The sequence below is a fragment of the Passer domesticus genome, chromosome Z (assembly GCF_036417665.1).
Source record: "Passer domesticus isolate bPasDom1 chromosome Z, bPasDom1.hap1, whole genome shotgun sequence".
NCBI classification, from domain to species: Eukaryota; Metazoa; Chordata; class Aves; order Passeriformes; family Passeridae; genus Passer; species Passer domesticus.
The window spans coordinates 13,467,935-13,477,250 of NC_087512.1; the positions used below are offsets into that span (position 1 = coordinate 13,467,935).

Sequence of the window (9,316 nt, forward strand, 5' to 3'; positions counted from 1 at the left end):
GCTACTCTAGTTTTTGAAGGTCAAACTGAAGGATTTTGTACATTGCTTTCATATGGGATTTTGATATTCCAGGCATTTGGGGAATGATGCTCAGAGGTCTTCCAGCAAACTTTGCACACCTTGGGAAGGGCTAGCGAAAATAATGCTAACGATATTTATATGTATGCTCTAGGTAGCAAAGCCAATAGGTACAATGTACAAAACCATCAAGAAACTAAATGTTAGTGTGACAGAGGCAGAATTAGGTATCTACACCCTATTGCAGTTGCAGTAAAGCCCCCCAAAAAACAGCATAAATTCATCTGAAACAACATCTTGAGTTGCTGTATATAGCATATGCAGCCATGCACAGGTTTCCAGGAGCAGCAAACCCCTGGTGGAGCTCTCCCATGCCAAAGAATGTAGGTAGGGACTGCACAGGTGTGTGGTAATCCCACAGTGGGAAGGCAGGTGGTTACAGCCAGTCACTATCCATAGCAACACGCAGCTGCAGGCCACAGCTGCCCTTCTGAAAGACTTTCCAGACTAGCCATAGAACAGGAGGAACAGCCATCAGTTTGCTACCTGTTGGAACTACTTTTCCTTGCCTGTGCCAAAGGGGGACTGGCTGTCATCCTTTGAACTCACAGTTTCCCACTCAAACCCAGAAAGCTAGAAGCCAGACCTTGAAGATCATTAATTTTGATCACTGCAATTTATTCCAGTACCAAACCTTACACACCAAATGGGTGAGATCAGACCTACCCACAATTGCCCAAGTATTCCTTTAGGCAGTATTTGTGCACACACTTCCAAGAAGGCATCCAGCCAGGTCCTTCCCAGCACTGACTGGAAGCATTTATAGCTCAGTAGGCAGCAAAAAGAAAGTAACAATGCATGGTAAGAAGCACTCTCTTTCTTTGGGCTGGATACCCAACTCTCTCCTAAACAGAAAGGGAAGTGCCAAAATGTGGGGGTTGTTGAGTCTGGTGACTGGAATGAAAGCCATACATCACCAGCCTTCAAAACCAAATTTAGAAAACACCCTTCGTGCTCAAGATCCTGAGTAGAAGGGAGGCCACAAAATCAGCTCTGGTTTAAGGTACAACAGTTCCTAAGGGAAGTTCAAGTGCAGAAATATTCTAGACCTTGTGTTTTAATTGGCAGCTGTCAGAGGTCAGCGTCTGCGGATCACGTTTCCAAGGCATTCAAGACAAGTGGCAGTCTGCAAAACCTTCCTTCCAAACATTGTCTGCTCTTTCAGTCTTGCAGTGGTTACTCTGAACATCATAAGGAAATGATCTCCAAACATCTTGTTACCAGTTTCTGCAGTCCTGATGCTGAGATCACTTGTTGCCCTGATAGTTATGCAGCTTTACAATGCTGCTTTTATGCACTGCAAAGTTTGATGTGACATGGTCCAGCCACAACAATTGCTTGTGAATTCTGAAATTTGTTGTTACCAGGAAGATCTGGGGCAGCCTGTTGCTCCTATCCCATAACAGGACTCTGCAGAAGAAGTAAGAGACTATTAGCCAGATTTCAGAGAGCATAGATTCACTGGAAAATGAGAGTTTTGCTTAAGGTCACTATCAGATGCCTGAAGAAAGAGACATTGAGACATCTTAAGCCTCTCAAGTGTAAGAAGTATTCAGAAAATATTTTGCCGTATAGATAAGACTAGAGCACAGAGAACTCAACGGTGTTGTAATGCAGCCTTCATTTCTGCAGGCCATGCAGAAAAGCCATCACAGGCGCTGGAAACTATTTTGCCATGTTGCCAAATAGCCCTTTTTCCAGTAAAGTTAATTAGTTTCAATTAAGCATGATGAAGACTTCACTATCCTTCCCATTCATTGGACTGGCTCCTTTTTCAGTTCCCATATAAGTTTGTAAACTGGGTTGTATTGTAGGGTTCATACAGCCAAAGAATCCTCTTTCATTTAATTCAAGGTCTCTGCTACAACAACATCCATGCCCTCGGAGACTCTGCCTACAGATAAGTAAGGACGACAGCATTGTGTCATGCATGGGTGAACCAATCACTTTATAAAGCAAGAGGATTAAGGAAGGAACCCTGTGACTCCATCCAGTTCAGGTATGCACTCCCAGTATCCTTGTTTGCTGTGTTGCTAGGTGTTCTACCTACATACCACACCCATCCCACACTGCTGTCAGGAGGTTAAAAAAATTATCAGCAGTTAAATGTTAATAACGGCCTGAGCCAGGCACAGTGTCAATATCTATTTTGTCCCCCTGACATACTTCTGTCAATGTACATGCACATGTTTGTAAGTGTGCATGCCATTCTAGGGCGTGGGATAGTGTTAAAGATGGTGTCAAGATGGAAGACTGATGCTAAGAAAACTGAAACAAACAAAAAACCAAAAAGTTTTCAGTCATCAGATAACACCTTCATACAGAGTTCTCCCTCATTCTGAGCTCTTAAGTAAAAAGAGAGTATTTACTTCCAAAAAAAATTAAATTATTCATATTCATGGCCCTAATTATTCATAATAGTATTTTCCAAATTATTGCTGAACTATCAACAAGGGTCTTCATTTAAATAAAGGATAGCATCCAAGTGGTTACAATTCATTTAGGCTCAATAAGGGAGACGGGTAATAAGCCAGTACAAATGCATAATGTACAATGATGCATGATAGGCCATGTACAAATGTATATACAGGCCAGTACAATGTATAATTTGACAAAAGGGGAAGAACAGCATAATTAACTACAAAATTACAATCTAGACTTCCCCACCTAACCACCCAGAGCATGTTCTTATCCTTAACTCTTTCTTTTGGCTCTCTCTCAACAGCTTATGGGTTTGAGGATACCATTCTCAGGTACCTGGCTGTTCCCACACACTGCAGGAGGCCTGCCTACACAAATACCACTCCATCCAGGATATCACTGTGGGAGTCAGATGGAGTTTGCTGCTTTGGCACCAAACCCGTTGGTATCACAGTTTCATGCTGGATCTAACCCAAAATTCTCAGAAGCAGCAAAAGAACTCAGCACAGTTAAAGCCAGATGAGTTGAGCTGATTAGCACTACCTATAGAACTGGTCCTGATAGTATAATACATCATCTAGATGTTTTGGATTACAAAGTCTTTCCACTGAATTCAATAGACCTTGAATCTCTCATTTCCAGATGTATTTATAGTAAGGCTCTATTATTTAACACTTCCATTAAAATCTGAACAATGACTGTGATTTTTATGCTTTATGCAGTGATAAGTATAGCCCACACTTGCCAAATCAATTCTGGCTTTACTACAATGTCTCCCAGAAGCCACAGCTAGCACAAGGGTCTTACTGTCAATTTCTATACATGGCCAAAACAAAAAATACAATCAAAATATTTTCACTTTTCCAACAGTGAAGAAATTTAGCAGCACAAAGAAAAGAAAAAAAAAAAAAAAAAAAAAAAAAAAAAAAAAAATTTGGGGAGAAATAATAAGAAAAATGAAACTCTCCATAGATGGATGACTGCATTAGTGAGAGGTCCAGTTTTTCTTCTGTCACTGTAAAATGATCACACTGCATCTAGTCATGCACTTTGCCTTATGTGTGTGCTACTTTAAGAAGTGAAAGTCATTGTTTCTGCTGAAACATTTGTCTTCCAGGGCAGCGGGGGAAGTCCCCAGACTTGTGTTGATGACTCTGCTCTCTGACCGCTGTCTTTCTGGGACACCAGGGACTCAGACTTCTCTGGGGTTTTCATTTTATTCCCCTTTGAGACTTACATCATTGGAATAGGTCACAAATGACCTTTAGAGACATGCGGAATGCCTAGCAGTATCTTTCACTCTAGATAAGGAGTGACTGCCATCCATTTCATCAGTTGTAATTATAATGCTCAAGAGTTTTGCCTTAGGGCTAGGTGTGCTTAGTTTAAAATTCCTGATTGTCATACCTGAGGAAAACTGACAAAGCACCCCCATTAAGCTCATTCACTGCTTTTCTCTTTTTTTTTTTTTTTTTTTTTTGCAGGAAAAATAGTCAGTCTATAAGCTTCTGCTTGTGTAAACAGATATGTGTTGCATTGAAGAAAGTTCAAATGAGCACTTCCTAACTACATTCTATTTTATAGCACAGGGCTCCCCAGAGCTGATTTAGCTGTGCGCTAAGTGAGTGGTGGAGAGGAGAGTAGGGAAAACATCAAAAGAATTCAGTATAAAGAGAAAGATGACAAATCTGAACTACCTGGGGTTAACAATGCCATTAAAGCATGTAGGTTTAGATGACTGAATCACAGTGATTTTTCCTTCCTTGTACCACTGTACACCTTCCATGTACCACTGAAGTACATCCCTTCTGTCTGTGACTCCAGCTGACCTAGACAAGGAGAGAGACAAGGCCAGGGCCATCTAACTTCCTGTGTCAGAGTAGAGAATGTATCGCTCAGGCACATGACTGTGCAGTGTAAAGGAGCAGACCAGTGCAGTCTGTGGATTCACATCCACTACTATACCAGTCTGTCTCATCTCACCAGCTCCATTGTACTCAAAGTAAGAAGGGGCAAGGCTTGGGTTCCAGAATACGCTGAGCAGCTTAAGCTCACACAGTTCTGGCTATGAGAGCTGTCAAAATGGTTTTTTGCTGTTTCTGCAAATGAACTTTGCATCTTGCTTGCTTTCTGCTAACACAGGAAAGAACAGCACAGGTTGCCTATCTAAATGCAGCACATTTCATATGAAACAGAAGTTCTCAGTACAGCTGTCTGCTCTTCACTGCAGCATATCAAGCAGCCTAGAAACACTGGACAGGGTAATTGTCAATGCTGTACAAGAAGATGTGTAATAACATGTAAATATTTCTGCATGTTAGAAATTATGTCATAACAAAATTGACTTGGCTTTTACACAAAGTTCTGCACCTGAGATGAGTCACTTTGGTGCGTAATCTAGTAACGTTCTCTTTTTTTGCAATTGTGTTATATAAATGCTTTTACAAGGTGTGTGTATAATCCAGCAACACTGTGAGGGCTGGATTCTCAGAACACCTGAGCATGTTGTTCTCCACTGAGAAAATGTGCAGGTGAAAAAAACATCTTGTATTCCAGTGAAGACTTATTTGCACTCAGTCAAACAATGAGATAATTAGCAAAAGTTAACATCAGCGTGATTTTAACAATAAAGGCCGTGCAGAACTGAGGATGGGCAGAGCCCTTTAAACAGAATTGGAAAGCATGTCTGCGTTGTGCAAGGGTGTGCAAAGCGAGAACCTGAGCTAGCACATACCCAAACTGGTCTGTCTGCGTGGCAGAGCAGAGAGCCAGGCTTGTGCCTTGGAAGCAGGAGAGAGCAGCAGTGTGACACCACACCCAGGTAATGAGCTCGGCATCACTGCGCTGACACCGCCACCCTCCTCCAGATTCCAGGGCCCGTCAGCCCAGGCATGCATGCAATGTGCTGTGTTACACTGCAGGGGTAGGCTCAGAGCTACATGGATCTTTGGATCAAGTGCAAAATTAAGGATTCAACAGAGCGAAGAAAAGCAACCCCTCAAGTATAGGAAGATCAAGATGAAGAGGATTAGAGATTACTTTCAACAAGGAAGGCCAGCCATAGAAAGCTAATAAAAGTCTGGGAAGATTAGCTAGTAAAAGATGGGGACATCAGTCAATTCTGCAAGAGACCAGTGTAAAACACATGAAGAGTAATAACCATGCAGTTAAGTAACATGTGGCCTTGTGCTGGTTGACTCCATCCAGATGAGCTTCATCCCCAAGTACATATTAAATTAAATCATCAATGTCCCAGCATATTTTGAGATATCATATTTGAACTCAACCAGTTGAAAAACCTGGGCTTTATTCCCTTCTCTATTGCTTATTCTGAAATAAGTATTTGTAATGCTACCTTTAAATCAGTTTTCAAAATGTCTCGGGAAGGATGTCAATTCCTAAAAACATTCAGAAGTTAAGTGATCTTGGAACTCATAACTCTTTCTGGTATTATGCTAAACATTGTGTTTTTATGAAACATCCTATCTCTTATATAAACCTTCTGTAAAATACTGTGACAGAAGATAATCTTGCTGGTTGGTGTGGTCTTACAAGCTGGTTAAAATAATATTTAGATTATGGAGCATATGTTATGCAGATGAGTGACAATGCAACCAGTGAATATTTTGTCAGAAAGATCTTAGTAGTCACTGCTATCATGCAACCACCTCTGGGATAAAACTATCAGGAACATAAGTTGGTAAATCCATAGCAAACAAGAGGGAAAGATCCCCTCACCACTGGTGCTGGAAATCAAATAGCATTTTGTTCTCTATAAAGCAATTAAATTCTTTATTTGAGGCAGAAATTTTATATTTTATAACATCCAATTTTTGTTTGTGTATAGGAATAAACATCCCTAAGGATGTAACTGTCCCTGGAGATTATAAAAGTTACAAGGTCATACCCTCATTCTTTTCTCTGCCAGTCACTCAGAGGAATCAGGAACACCTAGGACCTTAGCATACGCCAGATTCCCTGTCACCAGAGCAGAAAATGAAGTGCCAGCAGACAGCTGATGAATCCATATGTCAAAGGTTGCGTTTTTCCTGACTGAGGAAGGGCTGTTTTTATTAAACTCCCTGAAACACCCTTCCTAACAACGTCTTCTGCTAAAAAAATGTTTTAAAAAGGGAAGAATAGAATTGAAAGGTCATCTTTCTGCCTGCATTGCCTCATATTTGTCACTTCTCATGCTACTTCCTCTTCACATCTATTTATAACTTCCTTGTATGAGCTGTCATACCCACAAATTTATATGACCCAGTTAACATGTATACAATTGCTTCAAAGATTGCTCTAGTAACCATCTTGGATTTCTAGGTCATTAATTTAGATCCTATTTTTGCCTTTGCCTTTGTCCTGATTAGGAAAATGACCAGACTGCTTCCAGAAGATTGCATAGAACATGCCAATGACTGTAACCTGGCATCTGCATAACCTACAGTGTTTAAAGGAAGTTCCTGATTTTTGCCTTACTTCCCTAAATGCAGATTCTCTGCCTTCTCACTTTAAATTCATGACATAAGGAACATGTTGAGAGGAAAAGAGAAGCACTCACAGGTAGCTGCAACCAAAGGAGAAGAGGCCTTTTTACATGCTCCCGCCAATGTGAATGATTGCTAAATCAGGAAAATCCATGCCCCTACAGTGAGGGAAGAGTTTCAGCTGAACAAAATCTCCTGATGGCTGATTCCAGAGGTACTTACAAGGTTTCCTTCCTCAGTCTCAATGCCACCTTCTCCTTTTAGAGACTCTGTAGAAAACCTTGCTTGATGTGTATACATATTATCAAAATATGTGCTGACAGCTGTGCCCAGGGCAGTGTGTCACAGTGCTAAGCCCAGCAAAATAAAAGGAGTGGACATGTCCAAACTACTCCCAGAATACAGAAAGGACACAATGGACAGTTGTGTTAAGGCAATAGGACTTATGTCATGATGTTATCACCTTTATCGTTCGAATAGAACTAAGTTTGCTGCATCTTCTGCAGGGCAGTAGGAGCTGCAGGCAGTTGAGACAGTTCTTACCCAATTCATAACACAAGCTTCTACTACAGACACAGGACAGCCCCAGGACTTTCTCAGTGTTGCCTGTGAGCATTTTCTAAACTCTTCTTGAGCTCTGGCAGGTTTGATGTCATGTCCACTTCCCTGAGGAGTGTGTTCCACTGCACAACCTTCCTTTGGGTGGGGAACCTAAGCAAGATGCTTGACCAAACACCCCATCATAGTTACAAGATATTTTAGACCTTAGAAACTGTTCTTGTTCCTGTATGGCAAGACTCAGCATAGCTCAAAGCAGATGTTGGTCAGCTTAGGTGAGCTACCCCAAGATAAATAGAAACTCATTGCAAGCACTCCAGGAACGTGGGTGTGAGCAGTGTCTGCTTCTATTTTGGTGGTTCTTGCCGTGTCACAAGTTGCCACATGGGGCTATGATGCAGTTGATGTTGAAGTCCCTGTGTGTCTCTGGCAGAACAGGCAGCTTAAAGGCAGGCTGGACAGCACTAACAACCCTCATTCAGATCACCATACTGTATTACAGAGAGCTGTACTGGGCATGTTGTTCTGCACAGGTACACTGTCTTTCATCCAGAACACATTTCTCTGCATAACTGAGATCGTGAGCTACTCGTTTGCTCTGACCAGATGGCATTTATTATTATTATTTGAATTTGCTGTCATTGCTTCTACAGAAGCATTTTCTGTCTCTAAACTGAGTTTAGAGAAACCATAAAGACCTTGAAATTATAATTTTATGAACAAGTACTGCAAAAACAAGCAATATCACAATTTCAAATAAATAAGAGAATGAAATTCTAAATGCAGTAATCCAACTAAAACAGCAATCTGTATTTGACAGCCAGATTGGTGACTGACTTGCTTCTGTGTGCCTAAAAAACTTCTCTTTGTGGAAGCAAATATCAGCATTGCACTAGAAGCACTCTGGAATGCAATTTTTAAAGCTTCTTCCCACAGAAGTATATGCCACAAGCACATTGCATTTGTGTTACACTGCAGAGACAAACACACCCATGCTCTCCTCCAAGCACACAGAAAGAGCCAGGGCATCTCCTCAAGGTTGCCCCACACTTTAAGGGCTGTCCTCAGTGTGGGACATGCACAGCAGAGCATGCAGAATCCTTTTCTCCAAAGTAAGGAAAAGACTGAGAGAACCCACAGAACACTGAGCATGACATTTTCCTTCCCAAGAAAAGTCATGTTCAACTAGATTTTCATCATAAAGGGTCCACATGATACTGGTTATTAACAGCGGAGCAGATTAATAACCAGTAGATAGCAGATTTAGAATCACAGGAATTTCCAAGCTCTGAAAATACAATGCACTTCTTTTATTCTACACCCAGAATTTATCCAGGTATTAAATCATCCTTAGCAGACTTTTGTGGGCATCCTGTCACATTCCCTGATTTTTGAAAACATTCATATTTCTGTTTGAGACTTGAAATGAACTGCAGCTACACCACTGTGCATGCAATACACAGGGACTGTGAGTCTTTTCAAGCAAGTGTCCTAGGCCATTTCTTTTATATCTATGAGTTGTCACAGATCTCCCCTCCTTGTAATTTTCTCTTGTCCACATTGTTGGTGTTGCAAGTTTCAGTCTTTCTCTTGCCTTTTCCCTCAGATTCAAAAACTGTCATGCATGTTTTTGTTACTCATTGTGTCTATCATGACCTGCCTTGCCTATGCTTGCCACAAGCAAAACCACTTTGAGGAAAAAAAAAGATTATGTGATTATTCATTTGACTATTCTTTTGTAGGTCTCACTATCATGTGGTATTTGAAAGTCC

At 41.1% G+C, this 9,316-nt stretch overlaps 1 long non-coding RNA gene across 1 annotated transcript; it reads right to left on the reverse strand.

Annotated features, from left to right (window-relative positions):
* Positions 1-1,119: 1,119 nt before the first annotated feature.
* Positions 1,120-5,287, reverse strand: LOC135291371 (uncharacterized). Its single transcript, XR_010354176.1, has 3 exons — positions 5,234-5,287; positions 4,197-4,328; positions 1,120-1,488 (listed from the first exon to the last, which is right to left on the reverse strand). It is a non-coding gene; the product is annotated as an uncharacterized LOC135291371 (long non-coding RNA).
* Positions 5,288-9,316: the final 4,029 nt, after the last annotated feature.